At 33.9% G+C, this 22,198-nt stretch overlaps 1 protein-coding gene across 1 annotated transcript in view; it reads right to left on the reverse strand.

Moving 5' to 3' along the window:
- Positions 1-18,531, reverse strand: part of ebo (ellipsoid body open) — a 36,093-nt gene extending 17,562 nt beyond the window's left edge. The window contains exon 1 of the mRNA XM_067271235.1: positions 18,376-18,531. The gene's annotated coding sequence lies outside the window, so the exon portion shown is untranslated. The remainder of the gene's footprint in view (positions 1-18,375) is intronic.
- Positions 18,532-22,198: the final 3,667 nt, after the last annotated feature.

A 22,198-nucleotide genomic window follows, 5' to 3' on the forward strand; every position in this document is an offset into this window, starting at 1 on the left:
TTTAATTCCAATAACAACGTATTTTAATGATGTTTTAGGAGTAAATAATTATTATATTATTTAACTAAATTGATATTATAAAGTTCATAAAATTGTTTTGAAAACAAGACATGCAGTTTAGGACTAACAACAAACCAATGCAAACTACAGTTAATATGATTAATTAATTAATATTAGGCTCTTGTCAAAGTGAAATATGTTATAACTAGTATATTTTGATTAAATAATAGCAAATATGTAAATTAAATCTTGCAACAAATTTAGAATTAAACCATCTTTCAGTTCCTATATGTTTTTCAAATTAAGATAAGATCTCAAATTAACACAATCTCATGATTAGTGATTATCATCAGGAGAAAACTCTCATATTGACTACACTACAATAGCAAATTTTTCAATACATAAAAAGAAGCTTGTTCTACACAATTTTGTGTTCAATTTTGTCAGAAATATCAGAAAATGTTGCTTTCTCTGTCCAAATTTTCAATTTCCTCCCTCTTTTTTTCTTGGTTGAAAATATATATGTCAGGGGTGGGCAAGCAAGAGTTCAGTGGGAGCCGAAAATTGTAAAAACAATAATAAAAAACAGAAATTAACACTTTCGGCAAGAGCCACATGTAACTCAAAAAGAGCCGCATGCAGCTCTCAGAGCCACATTTGCCCATGTCTGATAGATGTGAACGTAGATTTTATTTTCTGTGTCCTTTTTGTTTTATTTTAAGGTCTCATCAATAAATATAACAAATATTCTATCTAGATAAACATACTTTTTTACAGTTTTTCATGTTTTAAAGAAGTGACAATTTTCTTGTTCTATCCCTCCTTGTTTTACTATATTAAAATATTTCAAAGAAACAGTCTCAATCCTTCGATGCAACAGATTTGTATCAATTTTACTAAATTTCTGACACAATCTAGTTTTCTATGATTTTGACTATCCATTATTTTTATTTCAGGATTATGAATCAGAAAATGTGTACTATAGGCTAGTTTAAGTCCAAGAATTATCACACTAGCCAATCACTATTTGGTCCTAAATATTAGATATCAAAAGATTATCACAGCTATTATACCCAGATTTAGTTTTACTGAAATGTCATTTCAAGATCAATTGTGACTCAAGATTTTATTAGAGATATCTCTATGCACAAGTGTAAACAACATTTGTTCCACTAAATATTTTAAAATAAACTTTTTATGCAAAGATAATAAGTTGCCAACATTGTTGGCTTTTTTAAAGTCAGCAATGAGTACAAAATCAAGTGAATATGAATTATACTTTCCATTAAATATGGATTCAAAATCAGGAACTTGCTGATGAGAAACATGATGTTGGGGTGACCGATTCTGATCAAACTCAGTGAGGTTATGGTGCATCCCCAACAACTGAATGTGCCAAACAGTAAGGCACAATACTTAAAATTAAAGGAGAAAACTAAGGTTTTCTCCTTTAATTGCATTCACTTAAAAATTAAAAGCATTCACTTAAAACCTTAAAGGAGTTAAAAGGAGTGAGGTTAAAAATTGCATTCACTTAAAACCTTTAGAATTTCCATCATTTGTAGAGTGGCTGGTGCCTTGAGGGGGTATGCTGGTTTGATAATAGTGAGGTTTGTGTTTTGAATCTCAGTGGTATCGGTGTATATATTTTTATATATATAAAAATATAATTTTTAATTTATTAACACTCAAGAGCCTTAAAAATCCAGTAATAACACATTTAATAGAAAACAAATGCTTTCGACCATACTCCGGTCTTCTTCAGGTTTTTAAATCAGTGAGATTCAAACATGTGAATGCAATGAACAAAAAATTACGAAGTATTTTTTAAAAGTGTTTGGAACAGCATGCGCACAAATTGATTTTAAGCATATGGAACACTCCAGGCATGAGTAGAAAACAAACTGTTTTCTACACATGACTGGAGTGTTCAGCATTTGTTTTCTATTAAATGTGTTATTACTGGATTTTTAAGGCTCTTAAGTGTTAATTATATGCATTCCAGTATTTATGTAAGAAGTTGTTTATTTTAATTTATTCTTGGTATTTTTAAATTTATTATATTTATTTAAAAGTTATTTTCAAATATTCATTTACAATACTGTACATATGGGATTCATACTAACATTTATTTATAATTTATTTGGGATTAGATTTAAATGAAATTATCATTATTCAAGGCCAATTTTGTTAATAAAAAAAGACTTTTTTATTATTCAATGTGTTTGCTTTCCATGAACACAATTTTGTAAATAACAATTGTCATAGAAGCATGTGAAACAAACATTTCTGCAATGTGTGCAATGAATAAATGAGGATTTATACAAGATGATTTACCTATGTCACTGGAAAAACAAACTTGATTAATGTTTAAAAACACTTCAACTAATTTCAAGGAGAATTATTTGTACCATATCACGTTGAAAATAATATCAGAGTGCTTAATGTTTTTTCTCTACTGCCTTCACAACTTTTGATATTGTTGAAGAATCCTAAGATGCAATTAGGTCTGGATTTTGAAGGATGCTTTCACAGTAAGTAAATTTTGTAATATTGTCATGCAATGTTCTTCTTCAAAACAAATTTCTATGCTATTGGTTAGCACAAGATATTGAAGCCATCTTCTTGTTCTTTAGCAAATGAAGATGCAATTACAGTAATACCTCGGCTTTCATTGATTTCGGTTTTCATCAATTGCCTCAGATTTCCTCGGGGTGCACAAGCAACCTTGCTGCTAATTTTGTGAAAACAAAGAGCAACCAATGCGTTTTCCAGTGCAGTGTGGCGTCATTTCTCGTTGTGTGAACATTACCCCACGATGGCCCACCATTGGCCAACGGTTCCATTCCATGAACACTGGGAGTTTGGTTGTGGGTTCGCGCTTTGCCAGGGCGGGCTGACCACGTGAAGTTTTCTGGGTTTTCTCCACGTCTGTAACACCTGAATAGGGACCAGTTATCCTTAAACAGATTTCCCGGAAGGCATTATTCCCCTTGATACAACCATCATAAACACATACAACTACTATTACATGACAATTACATCACACTTTACCACGAGGCGATATAGGCTAGAAGCTCATGTCCAACTAGCTTCTACAAGACAAGACATTACCCTGCGTGTCTAGCTGAACAATTCCATTGCTTTCATCTTAATGCTAATTATCTTATCTTTAATCTTAATGCTTTTATCTTTATGCTAATTAGTCTTTTATGTTAATTTTTTATTGCTTTTAGTATTTAGTGCTATATTAATTCTCTATAAATGTGTTTTTGGTGTGTATTTTGGGGTGTCTAGAACAAATTAATTGGATTTACATTGATTTATGTGGAAATAATTGCCTCAGTTTTCATCAGTTTCGGATTTCGCCGATTGTTTTCGGACAGATTATTCACAAAAACCGAGGTATCACTGTATATACACATTTAGATTAAACAATGACTGTTGCCTGAGTACTTACATACTATACATGAAAATACAAAAAAATGTTCTGTTTAAATAAATATTGTTAGGAAGCATTTGTTAATTGCTTTTGACATTGACTTGTTACTTGAAACAGATGGATTTTATTTTATTACCATGTTTATTACCATAATAGCTCCAATATTCTTACATAATACTTTAGTACTGTTTTTATAAAGAAAATCTTTAAAGGCATTCTTCCAATGTCCCATAAAACAGCGACATCTAATGCATGAAATCTCAAACCCAACATTTTCTTTCAAAATTCTCAATGAATTAACTCAAAAACACTAACATCCAGCAAATCCATGCTCCATAGACATGACAGACTTAACCATTGCATTAAATAACCTGAAATGTGGGATGCGTGAGGTTAAGCCTGATGTATTAAATAATTTACATAATTTCACCAAAGTGCTTTTTGCTTTCATAGATGTTATCTAAAAATGGTCCTTCATATTAAGATTATATTTAAACCATACACCCAAATACTTATATTTTCTGACAACTTCAATTTCTTCTTTATTCAAAAGCCATATAATGTTTATTTGATTGTCTATTGTCTATTTCAATTTTGAAAGACCACAATCTTAGTTTATTTTAATATTAATTTGCAAATTCAGCTCTATGGAATATCTCAACAAACCATCAATTGCCAACTGTAATTCTATCAACCACCATTACCACGTCATCAGCATATAACATCTTAATTTATGTATTATTGCCAACCATAAACAATTAAATTTTTCAATTTCATCCAATCTTGTGATCAAATCATCAATGTATAAAGAAAATAATTGTGGGCTCAGTGGACACCCATTAGTGTTACCACCCGTCTGGTTTTCACCCGAACAGTCCGGGAATTGACTCACTGTCTGGGTGAACTATTAATTTTGTCCAGGAATTTTGTAGAAATTGTGAAATTACGATGAAACAAAGTTCTTGCAAATATTGTTATAAATTTAACCATTTGAACAATGAAAGACCTCACATTCACTGAAACTCATCTGCCATTCCACCATGTTACTCTGTTTATGCCGACGTGTGACGCGCAACCTGCCTCTCGACCTTTTTTTTGTTTTTGCTTGTATGTTACTCCTACACAAGTCCCAAGTCCCTAGTCCCTAACTGTAACTGATTTAGAACCAGCATGCACGTTATTCTTCGCATTGTAAAATGACATTGCACATGCATCAGGACTTTCTGTTCAAACTGATCAAAGGCATTATTCACACAACTTCTTCACTGGCTACCAGAAACATTAAAATCACATATCAGTGGACTAAGGGCCATGCAGGCGAGGCAGGAAACAACATGGCCAACTTTTTGGCCAAAAAGGCCATTGGCAACTTAACTGAATTCTCCTTCTCGCTCGTTCCACACAGTTGGATAAAGGCCCAGCTCTATGAGTACACATTGGACAGTTGGCAGGCCAGGTAGGCCACCGATTCAACAGGGAGGAACACATTTGACTTTTTTCCGTCTATAGCCGAGAGGAACAAGCTGAGTCACTACACTCCCGATTTCCACAGTACACAGTTCATCATAGGGCACGGGGGCTTCAGGCAGTATCTGAAGCGCTTCTTAAGCAAAGACAACAGCAGGTGTGTTTGCAAGGCAAAGAGACTCCAGAGCACGTCCTTTTTCACTGCACGGCTCATTCTACTCACCGGATCCAGCTTAAGGATGCTATGTATTCGCAGGGCTTTCACTGGCCCTGCAGGTGCAAAGACTTTCTCTTCAACAGCAGGACATTTTCTGCCTTCAGAGACTTCATCCGCAGCCCTGGGATCACAGCACCAGCCTTTACTGCCAGTATGGACCAGGGTCCGGGCTGGCATTCTTCTTCAGGTCCGGCTCTCAATCTTCACAAGTCCTTTTGTCTCCCTAAGCCGGTAGGCCACCGGCTCCCAGGGCTTCCCAAGGATGGAGAAATACTCTTTGCTTGTAGTGTTAACTTCAGCTGTTTCTGATTGTCGCGATTCTCACTGTTTTGTTGCTCTTGGTAGACGGGGTGCTTCTTTCGTTGGGCTACCGCTCCTCTCCGGATCGGAGGTTTCTGTATTCTACTTTTGATGTCGCGCCCTTGTGCCAGTGGTCATTGGCATGTTGGGTCTTCGTTCTCTCCAAACCGGAGAGCCATGTTTCTTGTATTGTTGTCACGTTTTGTTATGTATGTATTGTCGGGCCATTCTGTACTCTCCAAGTTGGAGACCGCTATTGTTGTTGAAATTTACTGCACTGTATTTTCATTTACATTTCATGTATTGTCAATTGTTCTGTAACTCCAGGATGGAGCGTTTTCACTGTTTGTTAGGCACTTGCCTACCCATTGTATTCTTTGATTTTGGATTTATAAACGGGACTCGGTGTTGGCTGCTCATAGATCTACTTTCCTGCTATCCTGTCATTCTTGTCCCGTCTTCCCTCTTCCCCCCCCTTCTACTCTTCTCTTTCCTCATTTCCAAGGCTAAGCCAATGGTACGGCCTCCTAAACTTTCTTGACTGACTGTTCGAACAAACCTGACCTGCTGTCCAGGTCAGCGATTTTGTAAAGGTGGCAACACTAACACCCATACTGAACTCCTTTGTTACAATAAAAACTTTCCATAGATTTTATTAAAGAGCATTGATGCAGTCATATTTGTATACATCATTCTTAGTAAATTCACCATTTTATAGCTCACCTTCAACTCACAGCGTATTCCATAGTTTCACATGGTTCACAGTCAAATGCAACTCTATAGTCTAGTAGGAAAGGAAGTATTATACTTTCCTTTGTTTTTTTGCCAAGCTTTCTTTTTATAAAATTCCACAAAAGAATATGTGACCCACTGTAGTATGTCTTTCATAAAGTGTAGTATGTACTTCACAAATGTCAAGCAAAATTTTCTCTCTCAGCCCATAATATAAGTCTCCTACAAAGAACCATTGAAAAACCTTATTAACAGTATTCAAGAAAGTTTTACCTCTATAATTACTGGTTATTTACATCTCTTGAATAATTTCAAATTTTAAATTAAGTTATTTTCAAGCTTTCCAAATATACTCTGGTCTTCAATATTTCATTAAAAGTACTTGATTTCTTTAACAGATTGTTCATCTGCCAACTTCAATATTCCATAGGAATACTATCTGGGCCAGCTGCTTTACCAGATCTGGTTTCTCTCAAAACTAATTCTTCTCTTTTAACTCTTTTGATCTTATTCCCAATATAGCATTTATTTTCCTTTCTTCCTTCCAATTTATGAGCACACTCCCAAAAAGTTTGGGTTGACTTACAATTTGTATGCAATCAATTAAAATTAATCAGATATTATTTTTTTTGTTTTTACAGAGACTCCTGAAAATTTTCTTTGACAGCAGATATTCTTATAAACTCCACTCCTCACCTAATCATCTCCATTTCCTTATTTTTCATATCAATCTTCTTTTCTGAACACAAATTATCAAACCATTCTGGCCCATGCCTGAATAAGCCTAATTTCTTTTTCTCTCAATCTCTTCACTTCACACTACACCCAATGCTACTTACATCATCACTTTTAGCTTGGTTATCTTATAATCAAACTGATTATCCCAGCTTATATCTTTCATTTCATCTACAAGAAACTATCCAATACTCCTTCCATTTTTTACTAATCCTATCCGATTGTCTAAGATAAACTTTTTTTAAACCTTATCAGTGGTTTCTAAGTACAGCATCATATGATTTGATTCAGTACAGTCAATTATACTAAAATACATTAAATTTTCTGCTGCCAAATCATTACACACAAATAATCAATTACACTTTTATCTAAGTGTGAAATAAAAATGTATTTTCCCTGCACATCCTCCTTGACTCCCATTTTCAATCATCAAACCTTTCAGTTGACATAATCCTACTAACTTCAATCCAATTTTATTAATACATTTAATTTCAGAACATTGATAAATCTTATTATCTAGCAGGAGATACACTATCTTCTCAATCTATCTCATTCCAAGTTCTATCTCTTCCATTGAAATCTTCCATTAAATGTATTTCTTCTTCCTGATAATTGTCAAGCAATTTCTCCACTAACTTTTAACACTTGACAAACTTCTAACTTAATATAAACAAAGATGAGCTTTTTGTTTTTCCAAGTTATTTAAAATAACCAATCCTCAAAAGATCTAACCATAGTGCCTTTCAGTTCTTTATTATCAACATCATTCCACCTTTCTTACTCTCTCATATATACTGGTAGCACTGATCTTATAAAAATCATATACAGTCAAACCTGTTTTTATGCAGTTGATAAAGACCGCATAAAAAAAAGGTCGCACAAAACTTCATGAGTGGCTATAAAAAATAGTTTTCGCAGCACAATTAAAAAAATATTTTTTTTATGCAGTGAATAGGGACCGCATAAAAAACTCTCACGTAGAAAATAACTCATTTTAAAGTTGTGGTCTTTGTTTTTGCCCTTATTCGTTTTCAGGGATTATGTCTAAACATAAAATAAAAATCCTAAAATTTTATATCTAAATAGAAAAAATAATACAGTACATTTACCTTCAATTTACGCTTTGAAATGAATCTTATCTTAATGGTTCAGGAATGTGAAAGCACTTTGAAGGTTTAATTAACGTAATTAAAACACACAAAATTTACTGACAACAGATGTCAGCACTTGACTGCATCGTCTTGTCTACCGTCTGTTTTACATATTTTTGTCCAGATGGTGTTTTGTTGACTTAAAAAATAAATTATTTCATTTTTTGCATATTCATGCAATAATATTACTATAATAAGTTCATTTATGCTATAATAAGTCAATGTGAGACATGACAAAATGCATGAAACTAGTCGCCAACTATACCGCACAAATAAAAAAATCGCACAAAAAAAGACTGCATAAAAACAGAAATGAGACTGTACATTTCTTACATCTAATGATGGCTTACTAATATCCATTTCTCCCAGCCTTGTTTCACCCAACACCATATGTGAAACCTTCTCACAAATTTCTGATAATCTACTTCACATTTCTTTCATCCATTTATATTCCAGCTAAGGATGTTTAGAGTATCTTTCTTGTTCTTCATGCTTACTCCAAAAAAAAGATTTATTGGTGGCACAAATGTCCTCCTCTATATCCTTTCCATCTCGCGAGGACTACCTACAAGCCCTAGAGAATTATAAAAAAGCTATCAAACAGGCCAGGACTTCCTCTTGGAGGAAGTTCTGTACAGACTCCAGCAGGAATCCCTGGTCCACAGCCTACTACATTGCCACCAAAAAGGTAAAGCCCTTGCATCTTCCTCCCACTTCTCAGGGCCAGCTGCCTAATCTGGACTCTATCTCCCATACATTTCAAAAGTTGTTTAATCACCTCTTTTCCATGGACAACACTCTTGAAGACAATCAGCATCATCCGCAAGTGAGGGAAGAGTCCATCCCACCTACCTGCACACAGAATGACCTGCCATTTACCATGACAGAAGCAAGCCGTCAATTTGACAAAATAAATCCCAGAAAGGCTCCCAGGCCAGACCAGATTACTGGTTTTATGGCCATTCCCATGCCTTCAGGGTCATTCCAACAACCTTTCTTACTTTATTCAATAAGTGTCTGGGGCTTTGGCACTTCTCTACAGCCCTGAAATCGACCTCTGTCAAGCTCATTAATAAGTATCCTTACAAGACCTCCATTTCACACGAGAGCTACTGGCCAATTTCACTTTTGCTAATCATTGGTAAAGTACTGGATGCCCTCATGGTAAACAGGACTGCCCATCATTATGAATGTAAAAATCTCATTAGGTTCTGTAGGGGCAAGAGCACCACATTGGCTCTTGCTAATCTGGTGGCCTATATCAAAAAGGAAAAAGAGGACAATAAACATACCCTTATGGTTGCTATTGACTTTTGTGGTGCTTTTGACCATGCCTGGTGGCCAGCGATCCATGCTGAGCTTCTGCACTCCAAGTGCCCAAGAAACATCTACCACCTCTTGTCCAGTTACCTTTCTGACAGAAGCATTCAGAGTATTCATAATGAGACTGTCTTCTATGAGAAAAACATTAACAGGGGGGTGCCTGCAGGGGTCCAAAGCTGGCCCCTTTCTCTGGAATATCTTGCACAATAGTATCTTTGATCTTATCAGCAAAATCTCACACAAACTCAACCCAATGATTCAGGCTTATGTGGATGACAGTCCTCTTCATTTCCCATGCAAACCACAAAGTCCTGCAGGATAATATGAACAAAATTCTTGAATCTCTTTCTAAATGGACAAAAGAGAACAAGCTAGTTATAAATACTGATAAATTTAAGGGTATGGTCTTCCCCAGGGCCAACCCCCTGGTAGGAAGCCCTCCATTTACATTGAAGGAACTAAAATCAAAATCAACAACACTATCGAGTATCTTGGCCTTACCCTGGACCAAAGGTTAACATGGAAGGATCATGTTCAAATAATATATGACAAGGAGGCAGTTAAAATCTGCCATTCTCTAAGGTCTATATCCAGAAATATCTGGGGCATAGACACTAAAGCCACAAAGACCATCTACCTGGGGGCTATTGTGCCAGCCATTACATATGGGAGCAAGATCTGGGGAAGTGCAGTTAATAGGATGTACATCCAGAGAAAGCTTAGATCCATTCAGCACATGGCCGCTATCTCTATAGCCAAGAGTTATAGAACTGCCCCCACCAGTGCTCTCCTTGCTATTACTGGTCTCCCCATTGACCTGAAAATAAAAGGAAAGATGTGAAAGTTCTTCCTCACCAACATAGGGCAAAAGGGTGCTATCCTCAGCAACCTCAGGACGTTATGTCCCAAGAACTCCCTGCCTCCTCATATTGCTGATCTGACTAACTCCATTCCTGCATCAGGCTTAGACAAGGTTTACAAGCATAGTGAGCTTCATCCAGCAATCAACATAAATGCTCAGTTCTACATGACCACTGACAAGATTCCAAACAACCTAAATATTTACACTGACGGGTCTAAGTCAGAGGAAGGTGTTGGGGGCTACTTCGTGGTTGTCAACAATAGGAAACAGTTATTCAAGCATAACTACATTAGGCTAGCAAATCATCGTGCCAACAACCAAGCTGTCTTATGCCATTTATAGGGCTCTGCTGTTCATGGACTAACAGCACAACACTGTAAAGAACTGAAGCATCAACATCATCACTGACAGTAGGGTGGCCCTTCACCAGATCCACAACAGGAACGTTAACTTGACTATTATAAATGAGACAATTAACCTCCTTATTAGCCTGCAACATGCAGATTAACTTCTACTGGATCAAGGGCGACTCCAACAACTGGAATGACAAGGCCGATCAACTGGCACGAACTGCACCTGGAAGAACTGCCTCTGTCTCTTACTCCCTTATCCCCACCTCCTGGATCTCTGATAAGTTAAACCAGCATACCACCACAGAGTGGCAGGATGAATGGGATTCTGGAGACACTAATAAGATCACCTATAAATTCCTTCCAAAAGTCACCTCTTCCACTAGTAGGTGTCTGACACCCTCCTTCCACCTAACCCAGTTGCTAACTGGGCATGGAAACTTCAGGGCTACTTGAAAAGGTTCCTGAGAGTAGGTGACGGCATGTGTACACACTGTCGCGAGGATGATGAAACCTCCTTACATCTGCCTTTCCACTGCCAGAAATATGAGAAACAATGCCTACAACTAGTGATCAACATTCTCAAAGACAATCTTCCTTGGCCCTGCCAACCTTCCATCATGCTAGAAAACAACAGATACTACAAATATAGTAGAGAGTAATTTATCCAAACACCGGTTATCCGAAACATCGGTTATTCGAACGCTTTCCAGTCGGACTGTGTCGTGCTGAATCAAACTTTTTTGATACTAGATTAACTTCTATAGTATAATTTTTTTGTTTTTATATTCTTCAATATATTTATTTTGTTTGTACAAAATAAAGAAATAATTTTTAACGATACAATAGCCTCGATTATTATTATAAAAATTTTCGTTAGGCTTAAAATCGACGAAAATTCAACATGAAGCGACATGCAACGAAGAAAAATTTCAACATCGGACAGGTTAATATATTTTTTCGTACTAATCGGTTATCCGAAAAATCAGCTATCCGAACAACCCCAGTCCCCAATTGATTTGGATAAATGACTCTCTACTGTACTTACTGGACTTCATGAAACACCTAGACAATTTCAAGTATCATCAGACTCAGCAGAACCACACAAACTGAGATCTTCCTTCTGGTTCTGCATTTCAAGGGTGCTACAACATTATCCTCTGTACCATCACAATAGTGATGCCTATCCATTTTTGTACTTTTCCTCATATATATATATATATATATATATATATGGTTTATCATATTGCTGTTTCCCCTGCACAGGAATTTCTGTAAATATTATATTCTCTTTATTTTGGTTCTGGCCCAATGCTTATGGGGACCCACTTCCTTCTGCTTTCTTCCCCACTATCCACCCACCTTTTTCCTCCCTCTTACTACTCTTATCCCTAACCCCATTCCACATTTCTACTTCTCATTCCTTTCTTCACTAAGGCTATGCCTAATGCTGCAGCCTTTATCTTTTCCACCTATACCTATATCCTTACCATCTTTGTGAGCATTTTCACTTATCACCAATTTATCACCTTTGAAGTATGCAATTTTTTCATTTTCTAGTTTCTGTTATGTTTTCCTTCTATTCTCCCTACATTCCAAGGAAATATCTTCTCTTATACACACAGTCTATCTCCAATCAGAGATATCAAAAATACTATTATTATTTTTTCAAATTTTTAATATCTCATTTTTCACATCAAATGAAACACAGATGATCAAAACCATTGCTTTCATTATTCTATGTAAGCTTAATGCAGTCAACAATTGCATTTGATAAGCCAGACACTTCTCTGATCAATTCTGAAATTGTCACTAATAAATTTTCCTGTTAATATTATTTAATATAGAAGTGAACGATGCTTCTCTTTCTTAAATTATTTTTGAGTATATTAACTCTTAGTTAAACCAGTAATAACCTAGTATTTGATTGCTTGTGGTTCTCTCAATTAGTTGCGTGTTCAATAAATAAACAAACATCCTTACTACGCATGATAGGTTTAAAGCTATATATCAACCAACGCCAAATATTCGGCTTTGGTTGATATAGTTCTATATCAATCAAACTAGAAACTATAGTTCTGTGTTCTTCGGAACTTCACATAAAGTTGCCATTGAGAACAAATCATAAAGAAACTCTTCTTTTGATGAAAAAAGTAGATTTATTTCCTACAATTTATAATGGATATGCAAGGTTTTTAACCAGGTTTTTTTTATTTTAAGGGTTTTATGTTACAAATCAACACTAACCAACATCAAAGTGAAGCTATTTACATACCTCAAAGCCTGTTACCGGTGTAAAACTCAATAACAAAAAAAAAAGTGTTTTCCACAAACATTTTCGAACCATAAATGGTTTTTCAGGTGAAGGCAAATTTCCAACAGAATGCAATTAAATAAGAACATGATTTGAAATTTGAACCCGTTTCTTGATGCTGTCCCACTGGGCATGCACACTCTAGCTGGTAGCAATTGACAAGATTTATAGATCTTTGTCCATTAGAGCTTGCCATGCTATGGACAGAGTTATTTCCTCTTTGTGGTTGATACAAGTGTTATTGAAGATATAAATGACCTCCATCCACCTTAGATTTATGTTTTTTACTACCTTTATTAGTCAAATTTTTTTATACATTTTAACCAAATTATTTTTATTTCTAGTTTTTCTTGTTTTACCACACGATTTTAATAATTAGTTATTGCAGCTGTCATAATTATTTTCAGTTTTACTGATATACATAATAAAGGACTGAACAGGAGCATAGAGCCCAAAATGAATACCCATTGTAAATTATAAAAAATAAATCTACTTTTCAAATTTTTAATGAATATAGGTGATGTTCTCGGTAACATGGCACTTTTCTTAAAAATAATCCCTTTCTTTTTCATTAATCTGAACTTCATTATTTTTTACTTTAATGAACTTATCCATACCACAAACTTTCCCATGTGAACTTTTACACAAATATCTTCATCTCTCTGCACAAACATGTCAGCAACCAAGAAGACAACTCCACCCCACCAAACAATTACTTACACATTGATCTGTTTTTTGTGAAAACTGAAAAATTTTCTTTTCAAAGTATCATGCTAACAGCAATTCTGTTTATGTAATGGAATACACTTTTTACTTTTATTTAAAATATAATTTTTTTCAATTAAAATATATAATTTTTTATAATCACAACAATATTTGAGAAATATAAACCAACGTTAACAATATATTTTATATTTAATATGTTTAGAATATAATGATAAAAATTAACTAAATATAATAATGCTAAAATTTTTTTCTTTTTAATTTGCCTAGTCTGTATTTTTACCAATTAGATCAGGCCTGGCCAACCCGCGACCAGCGGGCCGCATGTGGCCCATCACGTTAAATTGGGTGGCCCGCTAAGCAATAATATATATTTATTAAAACTTTTGTTTGCCGTTATGTACATGTATACCAAAACAATTAAATAAATGAAAATTTGCCTGTGTCATTGTTATAATGCACAAGTGCGAATACGAGCTCTTGGTATAACAATAAAATCTTATTCATTTTGTATTTGTTTTACTATTTTAAAAGCATGTTTGCCTAAATTGTGGCCCGCCGTAATGTTATGTGTGATTAAAGTGGCCCACTAAACGATTTGGGTTGGCCAGGCCTGAATTAGATAATTATTTTTATTCCTTAAACAGATCTTTAATCTTCATTAGTTTATTTCTTAAAGTAAAAATAAAATAAACACCAAAGAAATCAGTGAAAAAACCAAAATTTTTTTAATCATACTAATGTTTTTGTTTATCTAAAATGATCACCACCAGGTATTATCAAACACAAACCAAACATAATATATTTTGAGTAAAAATAAAAGCTATTTCATAAACAATTATGTTACAATGAAGGTTATTTTTATACGAATAATAAAGTTACATGCCTAAAAATAATGCATTGTCCCTGTTTGATACTTTCATTCAAACCATAGTGTGTCTACTACTTGAGAAATTATATCTCAAGTCTTAGAAAATAATAAAATAATTTCTTTTATCCAAAACCTGCTTTATTGAAAACCAACACAAAACAAACATAAAAAAATGTAAGTCCTGAGTAATTTCATACCTTTCAGCTTATCAATGAATATCTACTAGGGTTTCTCGTTTCCCAGTCTTTTGCTTGTCCCGGGATTCTGGGATAAAAGTGAACTGTTTCACAAGATCCCGGGATAGAATTAATTATTTTTAAGATATACAAAATATCTTGAAATCAAATGATATAATTATTTTTCATTTTTTAAAGTAATTTAATATGTTTGCAACCTTCAAAATCATATTAATAATGCTGTGTAAGATATATATTAAAAATTATCTTTGAATTATGTAGAAATGTTCATCAATAGAAAAAATTTATTAAAGTTTGCTGGAAACTGCATACAACAACAAAATATGACTTTGAATTGAGTTGAAAATTTAAAGAAAAAATGAATTTAGATCAAACTTCTAACTTAGAAGGTAATTTTCGTTTTTTAAATAAAACATAATATAAAATATTATTGTAAACTTTTATAAGATTTTAAAAAGCAAAGATCATCAATACTCCCATCACTCAATCTAATTCTTATTTTAGTAATAAAAAGTCTTGCTACCGAGAATGCCCTTTCCGATTCAATTGATGTGATTGGAATCGTGTTTAATGCATTTAAGAGAAAACAGATGTTATGTGTTTTTTCACCTGTAGCCTGGAAGATTCCTAGTTTGTTTTCGAGCCTATAGTACTTCTTTTGCTTTCCAGTATCCTTGATTTGTCTTCCTCGGCTGCGGCTGCTTTAATATCGGAATCGAGCTTATATCCTGATAATTCGGCAGTTCGTTTGTTTTTAATAATTAGGTTTATGAAGAAAAACTTCATACTTGCAGACTTCGCACTTATTGAAGCTATTGGGTATGGTTAAAAACTAAAACAGCATAAGCACAATTATTCCAGATATTACAGGTTCCGACAAGTAAAGAATTTTCAGAGTCCTGCCACAAATAAGCTACGCATTGATTATTGACCATTTGTGACATGCCATAATGAGCAAAAATTTAAAAAACTAATAAGTAGGTTTAAAATTAATAAATACAAATTTATTCTGACAGTTTATGAGTTAATTATGGTTTCTATTAGTAAAATTTCCTGAATTTTAACACAAAATAAGAAAAAAGTGAATTTTTAAGAAATTTGCAGGATTTCCTGGGATAAGAAAAATTTCCAAGGATATTTCCCAGGTTAAAAAAAACAACCAGGATCCCAGGATCCTGTTTGAGAAACCCTAGTATCTACTTATCAAAATTCAAAACATTAAAATTCAAATCCATCGAAAATTTGATTACTATTCATTGTTCAATAAAAATTGATGAAGTCAGAATTAACATGGCAAAAGCATTTTATGTAATTAATGTTAATTGTACTGTGTATTTTTATAAAAACATTGCTTTTGTAATTAAAACTTTTAAAAAGTTTGTTTTCTTGTAAAAACTAGAAAAAAGTCTCTGCATAAATTTAAGTTATAAATTTTCAAAACAGCAGGATTTTATTTAGAATATGATGAAAAAATAAACTAGGCCAAAGATTTTCAAAATGATAAATAGTATCTTCAAAAAGTTCAAAAATAAACCAAAACTAATTTAAGAACTTTAGCTTAAAATCCTATATAACTAAAAAAAATAAAAATTTTAAAAAATTCAACACACTATTTAGAGGAGGAGTTTCCAAACTGACTAAGGATTTTTAAAACTTCTATAAATCTCCTCTTTTTTCTTGCTAATGTAGTTGTTCTTATTAACATTAATATATAAATAAATTGGATGAACCAGTTTTAATCCACACACCTGTTTTCATAGAAAACATTTTACTTACAATGTGTAAGTTTGTATCATCCTGAACTGTCATATATATAACCCATTGGACTAGTAATTTTTAATGAAGTGTTTTCAATCAACATCCTAGAAATTGATATTGACCACTAGTAATTCCTAGTCTAGAAGAATGCCAGCATACAAACTCAAGTTTGTATGCTGGCATTTTCAGACCAACAGAAGATATGGAAAAAAAATTTACTTCCAAAATTCACCACTATGGTACTTATAATGTTCTAAGTGGCCAAGAAAAAAAAAAAATACATAGCATGTGCATAATGCACAAGAACTATGGAAATTGAATACCCAGAAATTGACTCCATATAAAACTGTCTCTAGTATGTGAAATACCATTTGTATTACTGCAGATTAGCAGCAATGGTCATGTCTGAATGCACCTTTCTTGTAAAGCTGTTTCATGAAAATAATGTCAATGCTACAAGCACACTTCAAAAATTACCATACTTTACAAAACTGTACAAAAATATTCTTTGCCAATCACAGTATCACAAGTCTGGTAGTGATAAATTTTTTTCCCACTGAAATATCTTCCACTTGTCTGAAAACATCACCATACAAAATTTACTTAAATTTGGACTGCTATATATCCCTCTAGAAAGTACTGAATAGAGAATAGAAGTACTTTAATTATGATCACCCCATATAATCTGTTTTGAAAAAATATACCAATTAGACCAATTCAGATCACCCAATATTATATTATTATAAAAGTCCTTTATTTCTGAACACAGTAAATTTCTTTCAATATGTTCAGAAATTAAATATGATTCATTGATAATCAAGAATACTTTGATGATATAAGAATATTAAGCTGGTACATTAAGCTTGTAAAATTGAACATTTTATACCTTTGACATCATATAATTCACAATATTTTTGTAAAGAATCGTTATAATTTGGAAAGAAGAAAGAGTTTGAAAGGTGTGTGTATATAATGCACTAGGGTGAATTATATATTGATTTTAAAAATTTCAGTTACAAACTTTATGGAGCAATAGCAACTCCCATTGGTGCAGAATTTCATCACATGCAGTCATGTCCTTTCACTAAAAATATTGATATTAACTTCATTATTATTAAGGATTTTTTACCAAATTGAATAATTGCATTTACAGTATGACACTTCAGATAGGATTTTATAAACTTAAATGCAACATTTATCAAAATAATTTCTCCATTTTCATTAAAGAAACTAAAAAGAAACCTTTAAATATAAAAACACATTGCAGTATCAATGTACATTCCAGTAATTACATGGATGTATAATGTAAAATTTATGTTTAAAGAATTCTTTTATAAATGTTTTAAACTTACCCAAATGTCAAAAAATGCAATTTGTTTTTATATATTTATTTCTTCTAATGAAATACTTTTATAAGAATAATATAAGTATCTTCTAGTGGATACTTTATATAACACTATCCATTCTTCCATTAACAATATTTAATAGTGTATTCAAAATTTGTTACTTTTCAAATTAAACAGAAAATTGCATCTATGTTATAATTCCTTTTCAAATTATTATTATTTATCAATTCAATATACAGATTGCACATTTTAAATCTTTGATACATTGTAATAGTAATTCTCATAAAAAATTCATATTAAACGTAAAATAATATAACATATAATGAACAGACTAAGCATAGGAATACTTTTTTTATATATTTAGAAAAATCAGTGTATGTCTATAATAAAAAATGTCTTAACACTTCACGAAGAACGTATTATACGAATTATATGAGGTATAATGTTGTGTAAAGTGTATCAAATACCGAACTAAGATTACCCTTTTATAGTTGAATGTATTTAAATGTTTTGATAACTTTTTTCATGTTTATAAATCAATTAAAATCAGAAATTAATATTATTCAACGATTAATATTCATACTTACTATAGAATTATTTCTTCTAATCGTCTTATAAAATGCTAAAAATGGGCATGTTGTTCCAATTAAATCACTAGAATTGTCAAAAATGCATTTCCGATTGCCTGAAAAAAAAAAATAAAAAATTGTGTCCACTTCCACTCTGACAAACCCCGCAGACGATAATACTCATTTTTATTCTACTTCATTTTATTTTTTATATTACAAATTTTAAAACGTTTTGTATACTTTTGATAAATTATTAATTATAATATTTCATAATTAATTAATATATATCTATTATAATATTTATGAAGTTTGTATTAAGCGTGACGTCATTATATCGTCGTTATTCTATTCGATTTTATTACTTAATGTATTAATCTTATAATATAATCGAGATTGGTTGATAATAATAATGATAATAAGTGCAGAGTCCAAACGGTTGTTACACGTTAGTGTACGTCATGAGATCATGAAACTGTACACTAAGAAGGGATTTTTGAAAATTCTCCCCGCGGGGAGAGGGAGAGGATTAAGGCTTTTTTAAAACTCTTTTTGCCCTGTGGATACTAAGAGGGCCTCTTTTAGCAAGCCCATTATGGGTTCGGCCAGGCCCACGATGGTGCCCGACATATCCGGACGGACGACTCCCCGAAAAATTCCTGGGGATTTTGCGACGCGTCCGGATTCGATCCCGGGTCCCAGAGCGGTAGTCTGCTACCTTTGACCGCTCGGCCATCTGGCCATCAAGGATTAAGACTTACCCTGAAGAATTCGGCTTCTACTGTATTATTTAGATGCTTTTTTTTTTGCATTTTTGTGGAAAATCGAACATGTTTTTAGACCCATCTAAAAATTCTCTAATTAGACTCGGAAGAGGGTAAACCTAATTCCTGCACCCGGTAAAAACGGGTAAGATCGGCTATAACAGTGGCGTGCCGTGACATTTGGTGATAGGGAAGCTGTGTTTCTGTAAGAAGCCGACTTCCAGGGGCAATCAGTTAATTGAGCGCGTCAATGATGGCTTAGGGTCCATTCGTACGTGCGTGGTGGCAGAAGAGACGTATCTGACAAAAACCGACAAAAAAAAAAAAAAAAAAAAAACATAAAATAAACATATACTATGTACAAAATAGTTTGCTTTAGGACAATCAGCCATTCGGACATCCTGAGCGTCGATGTGGTTCTTTGATGATCGATCGAAGGTGGCCCCGGGACAGTGGCGTTGACAAGTCTGTAGGGCACGGGGAGACTTCCTCTGTTGGTGTCGGGGACACGGTCTAAGTCCGAAGTGGCACGGGTTACAGGTTGGCACAATAGACGAGAAACTGTTTTTATTTATTTATTTATTTTTTTTTTTTTTTTGCGCGTTGACACACGGCGTTTTGGTTATTCGGAACATTAACCGAGTGCCAGGTGTCCTCGATTGTCGGAGATTATATCAATCTCCGTTCTTTCTTTCATCCATTTTGATTGGTCGTTCTCCCTCAATCACGCATCCCGAGTGGTTGGTCCTTGGTTACTAAGTGTAACGAGACTCTTACCTGGAGCCGGAGAAAAGTCAAAATAAAAGATGAATTCGATCTTCCACCGATCATAGGACGACTTCCTTCCGCGATTTATGATTTCTGCCTGGCAGTTTGATATAAACAATGGGTGTCCGACTACAAACGACTTTTACCTATGTCTTTTTAAAGTAATAAATTTTTCTCTAAATTAATTATTTTATCATAAAGTCGCTGGTTGTCGACTCCATCAACGTATTCGAAAGCTTTTTTTCTATCGAAAGCAACCACAATTTTTCCTCCGACCGAGTGTTCCTGGCCAATGTATGAATTTGCTTCGTGGTCGAAAAACTGCGCTCAACAGCCCCACCGGTAGATGGTACCGTAAATATTAATGATATTATATCATATAATTCTTTTAGTACGTCTTTGTTCGGATCGACATTAATTATAATATTTTTATGTTTACGAGTTACTTGTCAATATAGTCCGGACACGAATATAAATACTGTATTGCAATTCGCTACGTAATTTAGATATATCACAAAATTTCCCATAAAATTTACTTAATTCAAAGAATTAAAACACGCTTGGAAAAATTGTTTTTCGTAATATTAAAATTATTAACATCTAAAAGTGATAAAAATTCTAAAGATTTTATGTCAATATAATTACAGTATAATTAAAAGAAAATTATAATCAAATATAACTTTGCAAAAAAAGTACATAAAAATAACATTGAATACTCTTTACTTTTTAAATCTTAAACAATTCACTTAGTCAGATAGCTCCGTACCAGTGGCTAAGGGATAGAATCGTTGGAAGCGTTATACGTGTGTAACTTCCACCAGCTAAACCGGGTGAGGTTGGTGCTCTGTAAAGCGCACGCGCCAATGCCCTCTGGCTGCTTTACACCATTCAGTTATTCTCGCCGTGGAAGCTGTCTCGTAAGCGCTTCCATTCCGCCACTGATATTCAAATATACAATAGCAATCTTATTGTTTTTTTCACATGTAGTATAGAAATTTGTAATAAGGTACATAATGCAGTTATAATAAAATATTAATTTTAATTAATTCAAAGTACGTTAAAATAAGAAACTTTATATTTTAGAAACTACAAGGGAAGGTGGAAGCGCGCTTCCACCGCTTCCAATGACGGTACGCCGCTGGTAAACTCTAACGCTCCAGAATGGTGGGTTACTGTTATAAATAATCCTTTTTTGTTGTGATATCAGAAACAAATGCCCTTCTATCAAGAACAGTATAGACAGATGGGACATAGAGGTGATTAGAACTTTTAATCCGGCGCATTACGCACAAGGCTGGTTCGGAAACAACCCTAATGCCGAGCGGGCCCTAGATAACGTGACCATTCCTAAATATTTAGCGTTGCCCAGTCCTGAGGAAAGCTTTCGGAAAGCAAATAATGTATCACAGGAGTTAAATAAGGATAGTGTAAGATTTAATCGTGATGGAAGTAGAAGAACTTGGTGAAAACGAAAGAACAACGTCGGGATTTAGAGCAAGTAGTAAATTATCCGCGCGAAGCTACTCGTTTACCCGGTGTTGGAGAATCTCGTTTTTTAGTTAGAGATTTACCCCGTTGCATTTTAGTCTAGCCGTGCTGGAGCATTTGCTGGCAGCATTTGGCTGATTTTTGAAACTGCGAAGCATCATCCTTCAACCCGGTTTCCTATTCTTCGTCACTGCGACGGGGGAGGGGGTAGGTAAGGGCCCAGAAGATGGTGTTTAGCGGGATCTTTGATCCCATTAAATTTTAAGAATCGCATTTTAGTCTGTGTAATCGAGAATAAGAAGGCAAAATTAACAATAGTAGCTTCTACATCTACATTCTGAATATGGCAGAGCGATTGAACTAAGTATCGAATTCCTATTTGTAAAGAAACGCGAATATATTCGTATTTAAACCCCCCCTTTTTGGCTTTTTTAGAAAAGAAATGGAATTTTGTGATTGGTATAAATTGCTCAGTCTACAAAACAAAATTTTTGCGTATCGTCAAATGTAATTTAAATGTTCAAAATCGGATCCAATACAACACCAACCGCTGCATGAAAAAACCCTCTCTTCCCGAGGGAAACGAGTATGACTAAACGAGTATGACTAAACGCAGAGGAAACAACCATACCTCCATGCGGGACATCGAAAACGAGAAAAATGTAACATAGAATTTAAATGTAAAAGTCAAAATTGTCGGAAAAATTTATACATTGATAAAATTTTGTTATTCTATGTAACCACGATTGTTACTTGATCCTTTGGATATAGTCATGTGATGTTCGTGAAACCAATCGCGAGCAAGAAAAACAGAGAATGACTGA

Source organism: Centruroides vittatus, unplaced genomic scaffold (genome assembly GCF_030686945.1).
Source record: "Centruroides vittatus isolate TY-2023 unplaced genomic scaffold, ASM3068694v2 contig_393, whole genome shotgun sequence".
Classification (NCBI taxonomy): domain Eukaryota; kingdom Metazoa; phylum Arthropoda; class Arachnida; order Scorpiones; family Buthidae; genus Centruroides; species Centruroides vittatus.